The 21,639-nt window shown below is 66.2% G+C and overlaps 13 non-coding genes across 13 annotated transcripts; all 13 read right to left on the bottom strand.

The window, feature by feature from the left end:
- Window positions 1-1,113: 1,113 nt before the first annotated feature.
- LOC122895004 lies at window positions 1,114-1,194 on the bottom strand. Its single transcript, XR_006381992.1, has one exon. It is a non-coding gene; the product is annotated as a small nucleolar RNA SNORD115 (small nucleolar RNA).
- A 1,579-nt stretch (window positions 1,195-2,773) lies between these two features.
- On the bottom strand, window positions 2,774-2,854 carry LOC122895003. Its single transcript, XR_006381991.1, has one exon. It is a non-coding gene; the product is annotated as a small nucleolar RNA SNORD115 (small nucleolar RNA).
- A 1,583-nt stretch (window positions 2,855-4,437) lies between these two features.
- On the bottom strand, window positions 4,438-4,518 carry LOC122895002. The gene has a single exon (XR_006381990.1). It is a non-coding gene; the product is annotated as a small nucleolar RNA SNORD115 (small nucleolar RNA).
- A 1,580-nt stretch (window positions 4,519-6,098) lies between these two features.
- LOC122895001 lies at window positions 6,099-6,179 on the bottom strand. The gene has a single exon (XR_006381989.1). It is a non-coding gene; the product is annotated as a small nucleolar RNA SNORD115 (small nucleolar RNA).
- Window positions 6,180-7,757: 1,578 nt separating this feature from the next.
- On the bottom strand, window positions 7,758-7,838 carry LOC122895124. The gene has a single exon (XR_006382107.1). It is a non-coding gene; the product is annotated as a small nucleolar RNA SNORD115 (small nucleolar RNA).
- A 1,586-nt stretch (window positions 7,839-9,424) lies between these two features.
- On the bottom strand, window positions 9,425-9,505 carry LOC122895000. Its single transcript, XR_006381988.1, has one exon. It is a non-coding gene; the product is annotated as a small nucleolar RNA SNORD115 (small nucleolar RNA).
- Window positions 9,506-11,085: 1,580 nt separating this feature from the next.
- LOC122894999 lies at window positions 11,086-11,166 on the bottom strand. Its single transcript, XR_006381987.1, has one exon. It is a non-coding gene; the product is annotated as a small nucleolar RNA SNORD115 (small nucleolar RNA).
- A 1,578-nt stretch (window positions 11,167-12,744) lies between these two features.
- LOC122895123 lies at window positions 12,745-12,825 on the bottom strand. The gene has a single exon (XR_006382106.1). It is a non-coding gene; the product is annotated as a small nucleolar RNA SNORD115 (small nucleolar RNA).
- A 1,586-nt stretch (window positions 12,826-14,411) lies between these two features.
- Window positions 14,412-14,492, bottom strand: LOC122895113. Its single transcript, XR_006382096.1, has one exon. It is a non-coding gene; the product is annotated as a small nucleolar RNA SNORD115 (small nucleolar RNA).
- A 1,578-nt stretch (window positions 14,493-16,070) lies between these two features.
- Window positions 16,071-16,151, bottom strand: LOC122894998. The gene has a single exon (XR_006381986.1). It is a non-coding gene; the product is annotated as a small nucleolar RNA SNORD115 (small nucleolar RNA).
- A 1,585-nt stretch (window positions 16,152-17,736) lies between these two features.
- Window positions 17,737-17,817, bottom strand: LOC122894997. The gene has a single exon (XR_006381985.1). It is a non-coding gene; the product is annotated as a small nucleolar RNA SNORD115 (small nucleolar RNA).
- A 1,580-nt stretch (window positions 17,818-19,397) lies between these two features.
- Window positions 19,398-19,478, bottom strand: LOC122894996. The gene has a single exon (XR_006381984.1). It is a non-coding gene; the product is annotated as a small nucleolar RNA SNORD115 (small nucleolar RNA).
- A 1,578-nt stretch (window positions 19,479-21,056) lies between these two features.
- Window positions 21,057-21,137, bottom strand: LOC122894995. The gene has a single exon (XR_006381983.1). It is a non-coding gene; the product is annotated as a small nucleolar RNA SNORD115 (small nucleolar RNA).
- Between the last annotated feature and the right edge of the window lie 502 nt (window positions 21,138-21,639).

Genomic DNA, 21,639 nt, shown 5'->3' with positions numbered 1-21,639 from the left:
AGGGGGGCGGTCAGGGACTGTGGGCCGGGACGCCGCCCACCCACACCTGGTCCTACCTGGGAGCCAAGGATCGGAGCCCCTACCCTGGAAGCCCAAGGTGGCTCGGGCCCAGGGCTGCCCCAGGGCCGAGCACTGAATGCCAGGTCACTGTCCACCACGACGGCCAGGCACACCGCCCACTGGCCGCCCCGGGCGAGGGTCCGGACTCTCGCCGTGCAGCGCCGCTTCGTCAGGACCCATCCCAGGTGCTTGAGAGTCTCAGGGGAGAGGCTCCGACGCAATGGCTGATAGGGCCTGGAACTCGCAGATCCTACCCCTAGGCCCAGTGGTACCTGGCTGTCTGGCGAGCACAAGGAATCCTCCTGCGCTCTTCGGAAGCAGCCTGGCGGGGTCTCCAGCGCCTTGGGCGTCTGCGCTGGGGCAGCGGAGCTCAGGCCTCGTCAGCCCGCCGAAACATGCCAAGTCCCGTGCCTCGAGCAGCACCCAGTGGCTGAAGGACACAGAAGCTTCTGAGACCACGGGTCTCACGTGCCCTACGTTCCTGGGCCCACGGGACACGCCCGGATGGGTCAGGAGGCCTCAGGGGCACCTGGGCCTATGGCGGCCACTCCGCGCTTTCCAGGACTTGCCAGCCACACGGCCCCACGTTCGCGTTCCCTGCACCTGGGATGGCTCAAGGGCACCCGCTCACGGGGAGGTCAACGACGTCTGGACAACGAGGACAGCCACCCCAAGCCCAGGGCCTGCTGCAGAGTCACTGCTGGGCTACCCGCTTCCCAAGGCGTCTCGGGCCTCCCTCCAAGCCCAGAGGCTTCCGCTCACCTATGTTGCTTGTCGACGCACCGAGAACCTTGCCAGCCAGGCCCGCCGAAGGACACGAGGGGACGAGGAGGGCCAAGCCATGGCTCCCGGGGAGCTGTCCTGGGAAGAGGATTGGGACGGTGGGCAAGCATCAGTGCCGGAACAGCCCCGTGGGCACCCGCAGGTGCGCCTACGTTCCGGGCCCAACGCAGAGACGCTCGAGAGTTCCTTCTCCTCTAGCGCCCAGCTGCAGCGAGCCCTCAATGCCCCGAGGGTCTGCGGGATGCTGATCCCCGCACGGTCCTCTGCACTGGGCCTCAGCGTAATCCTATTGAGCATGATTTTTAGGTCATCATCGCTCTTCGAGACCATATGAGTTCTCATCATTGACCCAAGCGAGCCGGGGACGACGCGTGAGTCCCGGCACACTCACAACGCGCTTACCGAGGGAGCGATCGGGGCAGGCCCATGCCCCGGCGATCTGAGACACGGGCCCTTTGGGCGGGGCTGGGAGAAGCAAGACTTGGTCGTCAAGGCGAGATCCTCCCTTGGGAAGGGGCTTCTAAGGACAGAGGGAGAGGCCGTCTATCAGAGGGGCCAGCTCCGTGGCACGTGCCCCATGCGGCCACGATGGGTCACGCCCGAAGCCCTGGCCGCTGCTGGCCAGGCGTGTGGATGAAGGACCCAAGGCTCGGCGCCGCAAGCAAGGAACAGGGCCCTGGGAGGCCGCTGTCCATCCCTGGGCCTCCAGAAAGAGTGGATATCAGGGCCCCTGTGGGAGCCACCCCTTGCTGAGAAAGGCCCCAGGACGTGGCCGGGAAAGCTGGGTTATCGATGCCTAACACCTCGATGCCTACCGGGGCCCCAAGCCAACGGGGGCGGCCCCAGAACGTACGGCCAGGAAGACGCCGACCCCAGATTGGCCAGGCTGTCGTCCATGCATCCGGGCGCTGGCACTCGAAGCCAACGTTCGCCCCCATGCCCAGATGGTAAAGGTCTGGAGTGGGAGTCGCGGGTCACGGTCTACCAACAGCGCAAGGCAGGAGACCACTGCCCTGCCCTGCAACGGGGTCCTGAGTCTCCCCGCGTGGCGGCCCCTCCTCTTGGGCCTGGGAGGACAGGCTCTCGCCCAGTGCCCGCTGGGGCCTGGGGCTCGCCCATTCTTGCCCAAGGCCAGCCAAACCATGCTCAATCGTCAGCCCAAGGAAACAGGGAGGGCTGTAGTTCAGCAGCCTCCCAGGCTCCCAACGTCCTTGGGATTCTGGTTCAGAGGGCAGGAGCTCTGCCCTCTCCAGCCCCAGGCAACATGCGCTGGGGTTGCCTCGAGCAACCACCACTGGCTCAGGGGGACAGAAGCCCCTGACGCCAAGGGTCCTCCGACCCGTCTCCTCGCGGGCCCACAGGACACAAAGGGAGGTCCAAGGAGGCCTCAGGGACACGCCGATCGATGGCGGCATCCCCCCGGGATCCAGTCTTGCCAGTCACGCGGCACAACGTTCACATTCCCTGACCTGGGATGGCTCAAGGGAGCCTGTTCACGGGCAAGCCAACGCGGTGTGGACAACGGGGGCCCCCACCCCTAGCACAGCGGTGGAGCCAGTGCCCATGCCGTGACTGGGGCCTCGCGTACTGTGCCCATGGCGCCTGCCATCTCCCGCCAGGCCCAGAGTCTCCCACTCACCTGTCTTGGGCAACGCTGCGCCTACCACCTGGCGCCCAAGGCACGCTGCAAGACACAAGGAGACAAGGGTTCGTGAGGCATGGCTCCCGAGGAGCTGTCCTCGGAGGGGGATTCGGTCTCTAGTCCGGTCGCCTGCCTCAACACCTCGAGGGGCCCCCGACGTGCACGGGCGTTCCAGGGCAGGAGCAGGGATCCCCGAGGGATCTTTGGCCTCAAGCTCCCAACTGCAGCGCCCCTCCAGGGTCACGAGGCTCCGGGGGATGCTGAGATCCCGCCACAGACGCCTGCATTGGGCCTCAGCGTAATCCTATTGAGCATGATTTTTAGGTCATCATCGCTCTTCGAGACCATATGAGTTCTCATCATTGACCCAAGCAAGTTGGTGGCGATGCGTGCGGTCCCGTCGCACCCAGACCCCGCTTACCGGGGCCGCGTGCCGGACTGCGCCATGCGCCGGGGTCCTGAGACATTGGACCTGTGGGCAGGGCTGGGCCAGGCAAGACGAGCTGGTGCGGGCGAACTCCTCGATGGTGGATGGGCTTCTGAGGAGACACGGAGAGACCAGCTGTCCCAACGCCCCAGTCTGGGGCCCCGGCCAGTCTGCCGAGGGCTACCTTTCCCAAACCTGGCCGGTGGCGGCCGGGCATATGGCCGACCCACGCACGGCTGATGTGCGCACAGACGGAGCAGGGCCCAGGGTGCCAGCTGCCCTTACCTGGGCATCCCCAAACAAGGGAGATCGAGGCCCCTGGGCGAGCCCAGCCGTCGGCACAACGGCACGTGAGCATGGCACGGAGCACAGGGTTTCGACGGGTCCCCGCTTTCTCCCGAGGACGTGAGCTGAGGGGGGCGGTCAGGGACTGTGGGCCGGGACGCCGCCCACCCACAACTGGTCCCACCTGGGTGCCAAGGATCGAGCCCCTACCCTGGAAGCCCAAGGTAGCTCGGGCCCAGGGCTGCCCCAGTGCCGAGCACTGAATGCCAGGTCACTGTCCACCACGACGGCCAGGCATACCGCCCACTGGCCGCCCCGGGCGAGGGTCCGGACTCTCGCCGTGCAGCGCCGCTTCGTCAGGACCCATCCCAGGTGCTTGAGAGTCTCAGGGGAGAGGCTCCGACGCAATGGCTGATAGGGCCTGGAACTCGCAGATCCTACCCCTAGGCCCAGTGGTACCTGGCTGTCTGGCGAGCACAAGGAATCCTCCTGCGCTCTTCGGAAGCAGCCTGGCGGGGTCTCCAGCGCCTTGGGTGTCTGCGCTGGGGCACCGGAGCTCAGGCCTCGTCATCCCGCCGAAACATGCCAAGTCCCGGGCCTCGAGCAGCACCCAGTGGCTGAAGGACACAGAAGCTTCTGAGACCACGGGTCTCACGTGCCCTACGTTCCTGGGCCCACGGGACACGCCCGGATGGGTCAGGAGGCCTCAGGGGCACCTGGGCCTATGGCGGCCACTCCGCGCTTTCCAGGACTTGCCAGCCACCCGGCCCCACGTTCGCGTTCCCTGCACCTGGGATGGCTCAAGGGCACCCGCTCACGGGGAGGTCAACGACGTCTGCACAACGAGGACCGCCACCCCAAGCCCAGGGCCTGCTGCAGAGTCACTGCTGGGCTACCCGCTTCCCAAGGCGTCTCGGGCCTCCCTCCAAGCCCAGAGGCTTCCGCTCACCTATGTTGCTTGTCGACGCACCGAGAACCTTGCCAGCCAGGCCCGCCGAAGGACACGAGGGGACGAGGAGGGCCAAGCCATGGCTCCCGGGGAGCTGTCCTGGGAAGAGGATTGGGACGGTGGGCAAGCATGAGTGCCGGAACAGCCCCGTGGGCACCCGCAGGTGCGCCTACGTTCCGGGCCCAACGCAGAGACGCTCGAGAGTTCCTTCTCCTCTAGCGCCCAGCTGCAGCGAGCCCTCAATGCCCCGAGGGTCTGCGGGATGCTGATCCCCGCACGGTCCTCTGCACTGGGCCTCAGCGTAATCCTATTGAGCATGATTTTTAGGTCATCATCGCTCTTCGAGACCATATGAGTTCTCATCATTGACCCAAGCGAGCCGGGGGCGACGCGTGAGGTCCCTGCCCACCCACAACGCGCTTACCGAGGGAGCGATCGGGGCCCAACCATGCCCCGGCGAACTGAGACACGGGCCCTTTGGGCGGGGCTGGGAGAAGCAAGACTTGGTCGTCAAGGCGAGATCCTCCCTTGGGAAGGGGTTTCTAAGGACAGAGGGAGAGGCCATCTATCAGAAGGGCCTGCTCCGTGGCACGTGGCCCATGCGGCCACGATGGGTGACGCCCGAAGCCCTGGCCGCTGCTGGCCAGGCGTGTGGATGAAGGACCCAAGGCTCGGCGCCGCAAGCAAGGAACAGGGCCCTGGGAGGCCGCTGTCCATCCCTGGGCCTCCAGAAAGAGTGGATATCAGGGCCCCTGTGGGAGCCACCCCTTGCTGAGAAAGGCCCCAGGACGTGGCCGGGAACGCTGGGTTATCGATGCCTAACACCTCGATGCCTACCGGGGCCCCAAGACAACGGGGGCGGCCCCAGAACGTACGGCCAGGAAGACGCCGACCCCAGATTGGCCCGGCTGTCGACCATGCCTCCGGGCACTGGCACTCGCAGCCAACGTTCGCCCCCATGCCCAGATGGTAAAGGTCTGGAGTGGGAGTCGTGGGTGACGGTCTCCCAACAGCGCAAGGCAGGAGACCACTGCCCTGCCCTGCAACGGGGTCCTGAGTCTCCCCGCGTGGCGGCCCCTCCTCTTGGGCCTGGGAGGACAGGCTCTCGCCCAGTGCCCGCTGGGGCCTGGGGCTCGCCCATTCTTGCCCAAGGCCAGCCAAACCATGCTCAATCGTCAGCCCAAGGAAACAGGGAGGGCTGTACTTCAGCAGCCTCCCAGGCTCCCCACGTCCTTGGGAGTCTGGTTCATAGGGCAGGAGCTCTGCCCTCTCCAGCCCCAAGCAACATGCGCTGGGGTTGCCTCGAGCAATCACCACTGGCTCAGGGGGACAGAAGCCCCTGACGCCAAGGGTCCTCCGACCCGTCTCCTCGCGGGCCCACAGGACACAAAGGGAGGTCCAAGGAGGCCTCAGGGGCACGCCGATCGATGGCGGCATCCCCCCGGGATCCAGTCGTGCCAGTCACGCGGCCCAACTTTCACATTCCCTGACCTGTGATGGCTCAAGGGAGCCTGTTCACGGGCAAGCGAACGCGGAGTGGACAACGGGGGCCCCCTCCCCTAGCACAGCGGTGGAGCCAGTGCCCCTGCCGTGACTGGGGCCTCGCGGACTGTGCCCATGGCGCCTGCCATCTCCCGCCAGGCCCAGAGTCTCCCACTCACCTGTCTTGGGCAACGCTGCGCCTACCACCTGGAGCCCAAGGCACGCTGCAAGACACAAGGAGACAAGGGTTCGTGAGGCATGGCTCCCGAGGAGCTGTCCTCGGAGGGGGATTCGGTCTCGAGGCCGGTGGCCTGCCTCAACACCTCGAGGGGCCCCCGACGTGCACGGGCGGTCCAGGGCAGGAGCAGGGATCCCCGAGGGACCCTTGGCCTCAAGCTCCCAACTGCAGCGCCCCTCCAGGGTCCCGAGGCTCCGCGGGATGCTGAGATCCCGCCACAGACGCCTGCATTGGGCCTCAGCGTAATCCTATTGAGCATGATTTTTAGGTCATCATCGCTCTTCGAGACCATATGAGTTCTCATCATTGACCCAAGCGAGCCGGGGGCGACGCGTGAGTCCCGGCACACTCACAACGCGCTTACCTAGGGAGCGATCGGGGCAGGCCCATGCCCCGGCGATCTGAGACACGGGCCCTTTGGGCGGGGCTAGGAGAAGCAAGACTTGGTCGTCAAGGCGAGATCCTCCCTTGGGAAGGGGTTTCTAAGGACAGAGGGGAGGCGATATATCAGAGGGACCTGCTCCGTGGCACGTGCCCCATGCAGCCACGATGGGTGACGCCCGAAGCCCTGGCCGCTGCTGGCCAGGCGTGTGGATGAAGGACCCAAGGCTCGGCGCCGCAAGCAAGGAACAGGGCCCTGGGAGGCCGCTGTCCATCCCTGGGCCTCCAGAAAGAGTGGATATCAGGGCCCCTGTGGGAGCCACCCCTTGCTGAGAAAGGCCCCAGGACGTGGCCGGGAACGCTGGGTTATCGATGCCTAACACCTCGATGCCTACCGGGGCCCCAAGCCAACGGGGGCGGCCCCAGAACGTACGGCCAGGAAGACGCCGACCCCAGATTGGCCAGGCTGTCGTCCATGCATCCGGGCGCTGGCACTCGAAGCCAACGTTCGCCCCCATGCCCAGATGGTAAAGGTCTGGAGTGGGAGTCGCGGGTCACGGTCTCCCAACAGCGCAAGGCAGGAGACCACTGCCCTGCCCTGCAACGGGGTCCTGAGTCTCCCCGCGTGGCGGCCCCTCCTCTTGGGCCTGGGAGGACAGGCTCTCGCCCAGTGCCCGCTGGGGCCTGGGGCTCGCCCATTCTTGCCCAAGGCCAGCCAAACCATGCTCAATCGTCAGCCCAAGGAAACAGGGAGGGCTGTAGTTCAGCAGCCTCCCAGGCTCCCAACGTCCTTGGGATTCTGGTTCATAGGGCAGGAGCTCTGCCCTCTCCAGCCCCAGGCAACATGCGCTGGGGTTGCCTCGAGCAACCACCACTGGCTCAGGGGGACAGAAGCCCCTGACGCCAAGGGTCCTCCGACCCGTCTCCTCGCAGGCCCACAGGACACAAAGGGAGGTCCAAGGAGGCCTCAGGGGCACGCCGATCGATGGCGGCATCCCCCCGGGATCCAGTCGTGCCAGTCACGCGGCCCAACGTTCACATTCCCTGACCTGGGATGGCTCAAGGGAGCCTGTTCACGGGCAAGCCAACGCGGTGTGGACAACGGGGGCCCGCACCCCTAGCACAGCGGTGGAGCCAGTGCCCCTGCCGTGACTGGGGCCTCGCGGACTGTGCCCATGGCGCCTGCCATCTCCCGCCAGGCCCAGAGTCTCCCACTCACCTGTCTTGGGCAACGCTGCGCCTACCACCTGGCGCCCAAGGCACGCTGCAAGACACAAGGAGACAAGGGTTCGTGAGGCATGGCTCCCGAGGAGCTGTCCTCGGAGGGGGATTCGGTCTCTAGGCCGGTGGCCTGCCTCAACACCTCGAGGGGCCCCCGACGTGCACGGGCGGTCCAGGGCAGGAGCAGGGATCCCCGAGGGATCCTTGGCCTCAAGCTCCCAACTGCAGCGCCCCTCCAGGGTCCCGAGGCTCCGGGGGATGCTGAGATCCCGCCACAGACGCCTGCATTGGGCCTCAGCGTAATCCTATTGAGCATGATTTTTAGGTCATCATCGCTCTTCGAGACCATATGAGTTCTCATCATTGACACAAGCAAGTTGGTGGCGATGCGTGCGGTCCCGTCGCACCCAGACCCCGCTTACCGGGGCCGCGTGCCGGACTGCGCCATGCGCCGGGGTCCTGAGACATTGGACCTGTGGGCAGGGCTGGGCCAGGCAAGACGAGCTGGTGCGGGCGATCTCCTCGATGGTGGATGGGCTTCTGAGGAGAGACGGAGAGACCAGCTGTCCAAACGCCCCGGTCTGGGGCCCCGGCCAGACGGCCGAGGGCTACCTTTCCCAAAGACCTGGCCGGTGGGGGCCGGGCATATGGCCGACCCACGCACGGCTGATGTGCGCACAGACGGAGCAGGGCCCAGGGTGCCAGCTGCCCTTACCTGGGCATCCCCAAACAAGGGAGATCGAGGCCCCTGGGCGAGCCCAGCCGTCGGCAGAACGGCACGTGAGCATGGCACGGAGCACAGGGTTTCGACGGGTCCCCGCCTTCTCCCGTGGACGTGAGCTGAGGGGGGCGGTCAGGGACTGTGGGCCGGGACGCCGCCCACCCACAACTGGTCCTACCTGGGAGCCAAGGATCGGAGCCCCTACCCTGGAAGCCCAAGGTGGCTCGGGCCCAGGGCTGCCCCAGGGCCGAGCACTGAATGCCAGGTCACTGTCCACCACGACGGCCAGGCACACCGCCCACTGGCCGCCCCGGGCGAGGGTCCGGACTCTCGCCGTGCAGCGCCGCTTCGTCAGGACCCATCCCAGGTGCTTGAGAGTCTCAGCGGAGAGGCTCCGACGCAATGGCTGATAGGGCCTGGAACTCGCAGATCCTACCCCTAGGCCCAGTGGTACCTGGCTGTCTGGCGAGCACAAGGAATCCTCCTGCGCTCTTCGGAAGCAGCCTGGCGGGGTCTCCAGCGCCTTGGGCGTCTGCGCTGGGGCACCGGAGCTCAGGCCTCGTCAGCCCGCCGAAACATGCCAAGTCCCGGGCCTCGAGCAGCACCCAGTGGCTGAAGGACACAGAAGCTTCTGAGACCACGGGTCTCACGTGCCCTACGTTCCTGGGCCCACGGGACACGCCCGGATGGGTCAGGAGGCCTCAGGGGCACCTGGGCATATGGCGGCCACTCCGCAATTTCCAGGACTTGCCAGCCACACGGCCCCACGTTCGCGTTCCCTGCACCAGGGATGGCTCAAGGGCACCCGCTCACGGGGAGGTCAACGACGTCTGGACAACGAGGACAGCCACCCCAAGCCCAGGGCCTGCTGCAGAGTCACTGCTGGGCTACCCGCTTCCCAAGGCGTCTCGGGCCTCCCTCCAAGCCCAGAGGCTTCCGCTCACCTATGTTGCTTGTCGACGCACCGAGAACCTTGCCAGCCAGGCCCGCCGAAGGACACGAGGGGACGAGGAGGGCCAAGCCATGGCTCCCGGGGAGCTGTCCTGGGAAGAGGATTGGGACGGTGGGCAAGCATGAGTGCCGGAACAGCCCCGTGGGCACCCGCAGGTGCGCCTACGTTCCGGGCCCAACGCAGAGACGCTCGAGAGTTCCTTCTCCTCTAGCGCCCAGCTGCAGCGAGCCCTCAATGCCCCGAGGGTCTGCGGGATGCTGATCCCCGCACGGTCCTCTGCACTGGGCCTCAGCGTAATCCTATTGAGCATGATTTTTAGGTCATCATCGCTCTTCGAGACCATATGAGTTCTCATCATTGACCCAAGCGAGCCGGGGGCGACGCGTGAGGTCCCTGCCCACCCACAACGCGCTTACCGAGGGAGCGATCGGGGCCCAACCATGCCCCGGCGAACTGAGACACGGGCCCTTTGGGCGGGGCTGGGAGAAGCAAGACTTGGTCGTCAAGGCGAGATCCTCCCTTGGGAAGGGGTTTCTAAGGACAGAGGGAGAGGCCATCTATCAGAAGGGCCTGCTCCGTGGCACGTGGCCCATGCGGCCACGATGGGTGACGCCCGAAGCCCTGGCCGCTGCTGGCCAGGCGTGTGGATGAAGGACCCAAGGCTCGGCGCCGCAAGCAAGGAACAGGGCCCTGGGAGGCCGCTGTCCATCCCTGGGCCTCCAGAAAGAGTGGATATCAGGGCCCCTGTGGGAGCCACCCCTTGCTGAGAAAGGCCCCAGGACGTGGCCGGGAACGCTGGGTTATCGATGCCTAACACCTCGATGCCTACCGGGGCCCCAAGACAACGGGGGCGGCCCCAGAACGTACGGCCAGGAAGACGCCGACCCCAGATTGGCCCGGCTGTCGACCATGCCTCCGGGCACTGGCACTCGCAGCCAACGTTCGCCCCCATGCCCAGATGGTAAAGGTCTGGAGTGGGAGTCGTGGGTGACGGTCTCCCAACAGCGCAAGGCAGGAGACCACTGCCCTGCCCTGCAACGGGGTCCTGAGTCTCCCCGCGTGGCGGCCCCTCCTCTTGGGCCTGGGAGGACAGGCTCTCGCCCAGTGCCCGCTGGGGCCTGGGGCTCGCCCATTCTTGCCCAAGGCCAGCCAAACCATGCTCAATCGTCAGCCCAAGGAAACAGGGAGGGCTGTACTTCAGCAGCCTCCCAGGCTCCCCACGTCCTTGGGAGTCTGGTTCATAGGGCAGGAGCTCTGCCCTCTCCAGCCCCAAGCAACATGCGCTGGGGTTGCCTCGAGCAATCACCACTGGCTCAGGGGGACAGAAGCCCCTGACGCCAAGGGTCCTCCGACCCGTCTCCTCGCGGGCCCACAGGACACAAAGGGAGGTCCAAGGAGGCCTCAGGGGCACGCCGATCGATGGCGGCATCCCCCCGGGATCCAGTCGTGCCAGTCACGCGGCCCAACTTTCACATTCCCTGACCTGTGATGGCTCAAGGGAGCCTGTTCACGGGCAAGCGAACGCGGAGTGGACAACGGGGGCCCCCTCCCCTAGCACAGCGGTGGAGCCAGTGCCCCTGCCGTGACTGGGGCCTCGCGGACTGTGCCCATGGCGCCTGCCATCTCCCGCCAGGCCCAGAGTCTCCCACTCACCTGTCTTGGGCAACGCTGCGCCTACCACCTGGAGCCCAAGGCACGCTGCAAGACACAAGGAGACAAGGGTTCGTGAGGCATGGCTCCCGAGGAGCTGTCCTCGGAGGGGGATTCGGTCTCGAGGCCGGTGGCCTGCCTCAACACCTCGAGGGGCCCCCGACGTGCACGGGCGGTCCAGGGCAGGAGCAGGGATCCCCGAGGGACCCTTGGCCTCAAGCTCCCAACTGCAGCGCCCCTCCAGGGTCCCGAGGCTCCGCGGGATGCTGAGATCCCGCCACAGACGCCTGCATTGGGCCTCAGCGTAATCCTATTGAGCATGATTTTTAGGTCATCATCGCTCTTCGAGACCATATGAGTTCTCATCATTGACCCAAGCGAGCCGGGGGCGACGCGTGAGTCCCGGCACACTCACAACGCGCTTACCTAGGGAGCGATCGGGGCAGGCCCATGCCCCGGCGATCTGAGACACGGGCCCTTTGGGCGGGGCTAGGAGAAGCAAGACTTGGTCGTCAAGGCGAGATCCTCCCTTGGGAAGGGGTTTCTAAGGACAGAGGGGAGGCGATATATCAGAGGGACCTGCTCCGTGGCACGTGCCCCATGCAGCCACGATGGGTGACGCCCGAAGCCCTGGCCGCTGCTGGCCAGGCGTGTGGATGAAGGACCCAAGGCTCGGCGCCGCAAGCAAGGAACAGGGCCCTGGGAGGCCGCTGTCCATCCCTGGGCCTCCAGAAAGAGTGGATATCAGGGCCCCTGTGGGAGCCACCCCTTGCTGAGAAAGGCCCCAGGACGTGGCCGGGAACGCTGGGTTATCGATGCCTAACACCTCGATGCCTACCGGGGCCCCAAGCCAACGGGGGCGGCCCCAGAACGTACGGCCAGGAAGACGCCGACCCCAGATTGGCCAGGCTGTCGTCCATGCATCCGGGCGCTGGCACTCGAAGCCAACGTTCGCCCCCATGCCCAGATGGTAAAGGTCTGGAGTGGGAGTCGCGGGTCACGGTCTCCCAACAGCGCAAGGCAGGAGACCACTGCCCTGCCCTGCAACGGGGTCCTGAGTCTCCCCGCGTGGCGGCCCCTCCTCTTGGGCCTGGGAGGACAGGCTCTCGCCCAGTGCCCGCTGGGGCCTGGGGCTCGCCCATTCTTGCCCAAGGCCAGCCAAACCATGCTCAATCGTCAGCCCAAGGAAACAGGGAGGGCTGTAGTTCAGCAGCCTCCCAGGCTCCCAACGTCCTTGGGATTCTGGTTCATAGGGCAGGAGCTCTGCCCTCTCCAGCCCCAGGCAACATGCGCTGGGGTTGCCTCGAGCAACCACCACTGGCTCAGGGGGACAGAAGCCCCTGACGCCAAGGGTCCTCCGACCCGTCTCCTCGCAGGCCCACAGGACACAAAGGGAGGTCCAAGGAGGCCTCAGGGGCACGCCGATCGATGGCGGCATCCCCCCGGGATCCAGTCGTGCCAGTCACGCGGCCCAACGTTCACATTCCCTGACCTGGGATGGCTCAAGGGAGCCTGTTCACGGGCAAGCCAACGCGGTGTGGACAACGGGGGCCCGCACCCCTAGCACAGCGGTGGAGCCAGTGCCCCTGCCGTGACTGGGGCCTCGCGGACTGTGCCCATGGCGCCTGCCATCTCCCGCCAGGCCCAGAGTCTCCCACTCACCTGTCTTGGGCAACGCTGCGCCTACCACCTGGCGCCCAAGGCACGCTGCAAGACACAAGGAGACAAGGGTTCGTGAGGCATGGCTCCCGAGGAGCTGTCCTCGGAGGGGGATTCGGTCTCTAGGCCGGTGGCCTGCCTCAACACCTCGAGGGGCCCCCGACGTGCACGGGCGGTCCAGGGCAGGAGCAGGGATCCCCGAGGGATCCTTGGCCTCAAGCTCCCAACTGCAGCGCCCCTCCAGGGTCCCGAGGCTCCGGGGGATGCTGAGATCCCGCCACAGACGCCTGCATTGGGCCTCAGCGTAATCCTATTGAGCATGATTTTTAGGTCATCATCGCTCTTCGAGACCATATGAGTTCTCATCATTGACACAAGCAAGTTGGTGGCGATGCGTGCGGTCCCGTCGCACCCAGACCCCGCTTACCGGGGCCGCGTGCCGGACTGCGCCATGCGCCGGGGTCCTGAGACATTGGACCTGTGGGCAGGGCTGGGCCAGGCAAGACGAGCTGGTGCGGGCGATCTCCTCGATGGTGGATGGGCTTCTGAGGAGAGACGGAGAGACCAGCTGTCCAAACGCCCCGGTCTGGGGCCCCGGCCAGACGGCCGAGGGCTACCTTTCCCAAAGACCTGGCCGGTGGGGGCCGGGCATATGGCCGACCCACGCACGGCTGATGTGCGCACAGACGGAGCAGGGCCCAGGGTGCCAGCTGCCCTTACCTGGGCATCCCCAAACAAGGGAGATCGAGGCCCCTGGGCGAGCCCAGCCGTCGGCAGAACGGCACGTGAGCATGGCACGGAGCACAGGGTTTCGACGGGTCCCCGCCTTCTCCCGTGGACGTGAGCTGAGGGGGGCGGTCAGGGACTGTGGGCCGGGACGCCGCCCACCCACAACTGGTCCTACCTGGGAGCCAAGGATCGGAGCCCCTACCCTGGAAGCCCAAGGTGGCTCGGGCCCAGGGCTGCCCCAGGGCCGAGCACTGAATGCCAGGTCACTGTCCACCACGACGGCCAGGCACACCGCCCACTGGCCGCCCCGGGCGAGGGTCCGGACTCTCGCCGTGCAGCGCCGCTTCGTCAGGACCCATCCCAGGTGCTTGAGAGTCTCAGCGGAGAGGCTCCGACGCAATGGCTGATAGGGCCTGGAACTCGCAGATCCTACCCCTAGGCCCAGTGGTACCTGGCTGTCTGGCGAGCACAAGGAATCCTCCTGCGCTCTTCGGAAGCAGCCTGGCGGGGTCTCCAGCGCCTTGGGCGTCTGCGCTGGGGCACCGGAGCTCAGGCCTCGTCAGCCCGCCGAAACATGCCAAGTCCCGGGCCTCGAGCAGCACCCAGTGGCTGAAGGACACAGAAGCTTCTGAGACCACGGGTCTCACGTGCCCTACGTTCCTGGGCCCACGGGACACGCCCGGATGGGTCAGGAGGCCTCAGGGGCACCTGGGCATATGGCGGCCACTCCGCAATTTCCAGGACTTGCCAGCCACACGGCCCCACGTTCGCGTTCCCTGCACCAGGGATGGCTCAAGGGCACCCGCTCACGGGGAGGTCAACGACGTCTGGACAACGAGGACAGCCACCCCAAGCCCAGGGCCTGCTGCAGAGTCACTGCTGGGCTACCCGCTTCCCAAGGCGTCTCGGGCCTCCCTCCAAGCCCAGAGGCTTCCGCTCACCTATGTTGCTTGTCGACGCACCGAGAACCTTGCCAGCCAGGCCCGCCGAAGGACACGAGGGGACGAGGAGGGCCAAGCCATGGCTCCCGGGGAGCTGTCCTGGGAAGAGGATTGGGACGGTGGGCAAGCATGAGTGCCGGAACAGCCCCGTGGGCACCCGCAGGTGCGCCTACGTTCCGGGCCCAACGCAGAGACGCTCGAGAGTTCCTTCTCCTCTAGCGCCCAGCTGCAGCGAGCCCTCAATGCCCCGAGGGTCTGCGGGATGCTGATCCCCGCACGGTCCTCTGCACTGGGCCTCAGCGTAATCCTATTGAGCATGATTTTTAGGTCATCATCGCTCTTCGAGACCATATGAGTTCTCATCATTAACCCAAGCGAGCCGGGGGCGACGCGTGAGTCCCGGCACACTCACAACGCGCTTACCTAGGGAGCGATCGGGGCAGGCCCATGCCCCGGCGATCTGAGACACGGGCCCTTTGGGCGGGGCTAGGAGAAGCAAGACTTGGTCGTCAAGGCGAGATCCTCCGTTGGGAAGGGGTTTCTAAGGACAGAGGGGAGGCGATATATCAGAGGGACCTGCTCCGTGGCACGTGCCCCATGCGGCCACGATGGGTCACGCCCGAAGCCCTGGCCGCTGCTGGCCAGGCGTGTGGATGAAGGACCCAAGGCTCGGCGCCGCAAGCAAGGAACAGGGCCCTGGGAGGCCGCTGTCCATCCCTGGGCCTCCAGAAAGAGTGGATATCAGGGCCCCTGTGGGAGCCACCCCTTGCTGAGAAAGGCCCCAGGACGTGGCCGGGAAAGCTGGGTTATCGATGCCTAACACCTCGATGCCTACCGGGGCCCCAAGCCAACGGGGGCGGCCCCAGAACGTACGGCCAGGAAGACGCCGACCCCAGATTGGCCAGGCTGTCGTCCATGCATCCGGGCGCTGGCACTCGAAGCCAACGTCCGCCCCCATGCCCAGATGGTAAAGGTCTGGAGTGGGAGTCGCGGGTCACGGTCTCCCAACAGCGCAAGGCAGGAGACCACTGCCCTGCCCTGCAACGGGGTCCTGAGTCTCCCCGCGTGGCGGCCCCTCCTCTTGGGCCTGGGAGGACAGGCTCTCGCCCAGTGCCCGCTGGGGCCTGGGGCTCGCCCATTCTTGCCCAAGGCCAGCCAAACCATGCTCAATCGTCAGCCCAAGGAAACAGGGAGGGCTGTAGTTCAGCAGCCTCCCAGGCTCCCAACGTCCTTGGGATTCTGGTTCATAGGGCAGGAGCTCTGCCCTCTCCAGCCCCAGGCAACATGCGCTGGGGTTGCCTCGAGCAACCACCACTGGCTCAGGGGGACAGAAGCCCCTGACGCCAAGGGTCCTCCGACCCGTCTCCTCGCGGGCCCACAGGACACAAAGGGAGGTCCAAGGAGGCCTCAGGGGCACGCCGATCGATGGCGGCATCCCCCCGGGATCCAGTCTTGCCAGTCACGCGGCCCAACGTTCACATTCCCTGACCTGGGATGGCTCAAGGGAGCCTGTTCACGGGCAAGCCAACGCGGTGTGGACAACGGGGGCCCCCACCCCTAGCACAGCGGTGGAGCCAGTGCCCATGCCGTGACTGGGGCCTCGCGGACTGTGCCCATGGCGCCTGCCATCTCCCGCCAGTCCCAGAGTCTCCCACTCACCTGTCTTGGGCAACGCTGCGCCTACCACCTGGCGCCCAAGGCACGCTGCAAGACACAAGGAGACAAGGGTTCGTGAGACATGGCTCCCGAGGAGCTGTCCTCGGAGGGGGATTCGGTCTCTAGTCCGGTCGCCTGCCTCAACCCCTCGAGGGGCCCCCGACGTGCACGGGCGGTCCAGGGCAGGAGCAGGGATCCCCGAGGGATCTTTGGCCTCAAGCTCCCAACTGCAGCGCCCCTCCAGGGTCACGAGGCTCCGCGGGATGCTGAGATCCCGCCACAGACGCCTGCATTGGGCCTCAGCGTAATCCTATTGAGCATGATTTTTAGGTCATCATCGCTCTTCGAGACCATATGAGTTCTCATCATTGACCCAAGCAAGTTGGTGGCGATGCGTGCGGTCCCGTCGCACCCAGACCCCGCTTACCGGGGCCGCGTGCCGGACTGCGCCATGCGCCGGGGTCCTGAGACATTGGACCTGTGGGCAGGGCTGGGCCAGGCAAGACGAGCTGGTGCGGGCGATCTCCTCGATGGTGGATGGGCTTCTGAGGAGACACGGAGAGACCAGCTGTCCAAACGCCCCGGTCTGGGGCCCCGGCCAGACGGCCGAGGGCTACCTTTCCCAAAGACCTGGCCGGTGGGGGCCGGGCATATGGCCGACCCACGCACGGCTGATGTGCGCACAGACGGAGCAGGGCCCAGGGTGCCAGCTGCCCTTACCTGGGCATCCCCAAACAAGGGAGATCGAGGCCCCTGGGCGAGCCCAGCCGTCGGCACAACGGCACGTGAGCATGGCACGGAGCACAGGGTTTCGACGGGTCCCCGCCTTCTCCCGAGGACGTGAGCTGAGGGGGGCGGTCAGGGACTGTGGGCCGGGACGCCGCCCACCCACAACTGGTCCCACCTGGGTGCCAAGGATCGAGCCCCTACCCTGGAAGCCCAAGGTAGCTCGGGCCCAGGGCTGCCCCAGGGCCGAGCACTGAATGCCAGGTCACTGTCCACCACGACGGCCAGGCATACCGCCCACTGGCCGCCCCGGGCGAGGGTCCGGACTCTCGCCGTGCAGCGCCGCTTCGTCAGGACCCATCCCAGGTGCTTGAGAGTCTCAGGGGAGAGGCTCCGACGCAATGGCTGATAGGGCCTGGAACCCGCAGATCCTACCCCTAGGCCCAGTGGTACCTGGCTGTCTGGCGAGCACAAGGAATCCTCCTGCGCTCTTCGGAAGCAGCCTGGCGGGGTCTCCAGCGCCTTGGGCGTCTGCGCTGGGGCACCGGAGCTCAGGCCTCGTCAGCCCGCCGAAACATGCCAAGTCCCGGGCCTCGAGCAGCACCCAGTGGCTGAAGGACACAGAAGCTTCTGAGACCACGGGTCTCACGTGCCCTACGTTCCTGGGCCCACGGGAAACGCCCGGATGGGTCAGGAGGCCTCAGGGGCACCTGGGCCTATGGCGGGCACTCCGCGCTTTCCAGGACTTGCCAGCCACCCGGCCCCACGTTCGCGTTCCCTGCACCTGGGATGGCTCAAGGGCACCCGCTCACGGGGAGGTCAACGACGTCTGCACAACGAGGACCGCCACCCCAAGCCCAGGGCCTGCTGCAGAGTCACTGCTGGGCTACCCGCTTCCCAAGGCGTCTCGGGCCTCCCTCCAAGCCCAGAGGCTTCCGCTCACCTATGTTGCTTGTCGACGCACCGAGAACCTTGCCAGCCAGGCCCGCCGAAGGACACGAGGGGACGAGGAGGGCCAAGCCATGGCTCCCGGGGAGCTGTCCTAGGAAGAGGATTGGGACGGTGGGCAAGCATGAGTGCCGGAACAGCCCCGTGGGCACCCGCAGGTGCGCCTACGTTCCGGGCCCAACGCAGAGACGCTCGAGAGTTCCTTCTCCTCTAGCGCCCAGCTGCAGCGAGCCCTCAATGCCCCGAGGGTCTGCGGGATGCTGATCCCCGCACGGTCCTCTGCACTGGGCCTCAGCGTAATCCTATTGAGCATGATTTTTAGGTCATCATCGCTCTTCGAGACCATATGAGTTCTCATCATTGACCCAAGCGAGCCGGGGGCGACGCGTGAGGTCCCTGCCCACCCACAACGCGCTTACCGAGGGAGCGATCGGGGCAGAACCATGCCCCGGCGATCTGAGACACGGGCCCTTTGGGCGGGGCTGGGAGAAGCAAGACTTGGTCGTCAAGGCGAGATCCTCCCTTGGGAAGGGGTTTCTAAGGACAGAGGGAGAGGCCATCTATCAGAAGGGCCTGCTCCGTGGCACGTGGCCCATGCGGCCACGATGGGTGACGCCCGAAGCCCTGGCCGCTGCTGGCCAGGCGTGTGGATGAAGGACCCAAGGCTCGGCGCCGCAAGCAAGGAACAGGGCCCTGGGAGGCCGCTGTCCATCCCTGGGCCTCCAGAAAGAGTGGATATCAGGGCCCCTGTGGGAGCCACCCCTTGCTGAGAAAGGCCCCAGGACGTGGCCGGGAACGCTGGGTTATCGATGCCTAACACCTCGATGCCTACTGGGGCCCCAAGACAACGGGGGCGGCCCCAGAACGTACGGCCAGGAAGACGCCGACCCCAGATTGGCCCGGCTGTCGACCATGCCTCCGGGCACTGGCACTCGCAGCCAACGTTCGCCCCCATGCCCAGATGGTAAAGGTCTGGAGTGGGAGTCGTGGGTGACGGTCTCCCAACAGCGCAAGGCAGGAGACCACTGCCCTGCCCTGCAACGGGGTCCTGAGTCTCCCCGCGTGGCGGCCCCTCCTCTTGGGCCTGGGAGGACAGGCTCTCGCCCAGTGCCCGCTGGGGCCTGGGGCTCGCCCATTCTTGCCCAAGGCCAGCCAAACCATGCTCAATCGTCAGCCCAAGGAAACAGGGAGGGCTGTACTTCAGCAGCCTCCCAGGCTCCCCACGTCCTTGGGAGTCTGGTTCATAGGGCAGGAGCTCTGCCCTCTCCAGCCCCAAGCAACATGCGCTGGGGTTGCCTTGAGCAATCACCACTGGCTCAGGGGGACAGAAGCCCCTGACGCCAAGGGTCCTCCGACCCGTCTCCTCGCGGGCCCACAGGACACAAAGGGAGGTCCAAGGAGGCCTCAGGGGCACGCCGATCGATGGCGGCATCCCCCCGGGATCCAGTCGTGCCAGTCACGCGGCCCAACGTTCACATTCCCTGACCTGGGATGGCTCAAGGGAGCCTGTTCACGGGCAAGCGAACGCGGTGTGGACAACGGGGGCCCCCACCCCTAGCACAGCGGTGGAGCCAGTGCCCCTGCCGTGACTGGGGCCTCGCGGACTGTGCCCATGGCGCCTGCCATCTCCCGCCAGGCCCAGAGTCTCCCACTCACCTGTCTTGGGCAACGCTGCGCCTACCACCTGGCGCCCAAGGCACGCTGCAAGACACAAGGAGACAAGGGTTCGTGAGGCATGGCTCCCGAGGAGCTGTCCTCGGAGGGGGATTCGGTCTCTAGGCCGGTGGCCTGCCTCAACACCTCGAGGGGCCCCCGACGTGCACGGGCGGTCCAGGGCAGGAGCAGGGATCCCCGAGGGATCCTTGGCCTCAAGCTCCCAACTGCAGCGCCCCTCCAGGGTCCCGAGGCTCCGCGGGATGCTGAGATCCCGCCACAGACGCCTGCATTGGGCCTCAGCGTAATCCTATTGAGCATGATTTTTAGGTCATCATCGCTCTTCGAGACCATATGAGTTCTCATCATTGACCCAAGCGAGCCGGGGGCGACGCGTGAGTCCCGGCACACTCACAACGCGCTTACCTAGGGAGCGATCGGGGCAGGCCCATGCCCCGGCGATCTGAGACACGGGCCCTTTGGGCGGGGCTAGGAGAAGCAAGACTTGGTCGTCAAGGCGAGATCCTCCCTTGGGAAGGGGTTTCTAAGGACAGAGGGGAGGCGATATATCAGAGGGACCTGCTCCGTGGCACGTGCCCCATGCGGCCACGATGGGTCACGCCCGAAGCCCTGGCCGCTGCTGGCCAGGCGTGTGGATGAAGGACCCAAGGCTCGGCGCCGCAAGCAAGGAACAGGGCCCTGGGAGGCCGCTGTCCATCCCTGGGCCTCCAGAAAGAGTGGATATCAGGGCCCCTGTGGGAGCCACCCCTTGCTGAGAAAGGCCCCAGGACGTGGCCGGGAAAGCTGGGTTATCGATGCCTAACACCTCGATGCCTACCGGGGCCCCAAGCCAACGGGGGCGGCCCCAGAACGTACGGCCAGGAAGACGCCGACCCCAGATTGGCCAGGCTGTCGTCCATGCATCCGGGCGCTGGCACTCGAAGCCAACGTCCGCCCCCATGCCCAGATGGTAAAGGTCTGGAGTGGGAGTCGCGGGTCACGGTCTCCCAACAGCGCAAGGCAGGAGACCACTGCCCTGCCCTGCAACGGGGTCCTGAGTCTCCCCGCGTGGCGGCCCCTCCTCTTGGGCCTGGGAGGACAGGCTCTCGCCCAGTGCCCGCTGGGGCCTGGGGCTCGCCCATTCTTGCCCAAGGCCAGCCAAACCATGCTCAATCGTCAGCCCAAGGAAACAGGGAGGGCTGTAGTTCAGCAGCCTCCCAGGCTCCCAACGTCCTTGGGATTCTGGTTCATAGGGCAGGAGCTCTGCCCTCTCCAGCCCCAGGCAACATGCGCTGGGGTTGCCTCGAGCAACCACCACTGGCTCAGGGGGACAGAAGCCCCTGACGCCAAGGGTCCTCCGACCCGTCTCCTCGCGGGCCCACAGGACACAAAGGGAGGTCCAAGGAGGCCTCAGGGGCACGCCGATCGATGGCGGCATCCCCCCGGGATCCAGTCTTGCCAGTCACGCGGCCCAACGTTCACATTCCCTGACCTGGGATGGCTCAAGGGAGCCTGTTCACGGGCAAGCCAACGCGGTGTGGACAACGGGGGCCCCCACCCCTAGCACAGCGGTGGAGCCAGTGCCCATGCCGTGACTGGGGCCTCGCGGACTGTGCCCATGGCGCCTGCCATCTCCCGCCAGTCCCAGAGTCTCCCACTCACCTGTCTTGGGCAACGCTGCGCCTACCACCTGGCGCCCAAGGCACGCTGCAAGACACAAGGAGACAAGGGTTCGTGAGACATGACTCCCGAGGAGCTGTCCTCGGAGGGGGATTCGGTCTCTAGTCCGGTCGCCTGCCTCAACACCTCGAGGGGCCCCCGACGTGCACGGGCGGTCCAGGGCAGGAGCAGGGATCCCCGAGGGATCTTTGGCCTCAAGCTCCCAACTGCAGCGCCCCTCCAGGGTCACGAGGCTCCGCGGGATGCTGAGATCCCGCCACAGACGCCTGCATTGGGCCTCAGCGTAATCCTATTGAGCATGATTTTTAGGTCATCATCGCTCTTCGAGACCATATGAGTTCTCATCATTGACCCAAGCAAGTTGGTGGCGATGCGTGCGGTCCCGTCGCACCCAGACCCCGCTTACCGGGGCCGCGTGCCGGACTGCGCCATGCGCCGGGGTCCTGAGACATTGGACCTGTGGGCAGGGCTGGGCCAGGCAAGACGAGCTGGTGCGGGCGATCTCCTTGATGGTGGATGGGCTTCTGAGGAGACACGGAGAGACCAGCTGTCCAAACGCCCCGGTCTGGGGCCCCGGCCAGACGGCCGAGGGCTATCTTTCCCAAAGACCTGGCCGGTGGGGGCCGGGCATATGGCCGACCCACGCACGGCTGATGTGCGCACAGACGGAGCAGGGACCAGGGTGCCAGCTGCCCTTACCTGGGCATCCCCAAACAAGGGAGATCGAGGCCCCTGGGCGAGCCCAGCCTTCGGCACAACGGCACGTGAGCATGGCACGGAGCACAGGGTTTCGACGGGTCCCCGCCTTCTCCCGAGGACGTGAGCTGAGGGGGGCGGTCAGGGACTGTGGGCCGGG

The sequence above is a fragment of the Neovison vison genome, chromosome 13 (genome assembly GCF_020171115.1).
Source record: "Neovison vison isolate M4711 chromosome 13, ASM_NN_V1, whole genome shotgun sequence".
Taxonomy (NCBI): Eukaryota; Metazoa; Chordata; class Mammalia; order Carnivora; family Mustelidae; genus Neogale; species Neogale vison.
The sequence above is the reverse complement of the archived record's forward strand: the minus strand, read 5'-3'. Positions and strand labels throughout refer to the sequence as shown.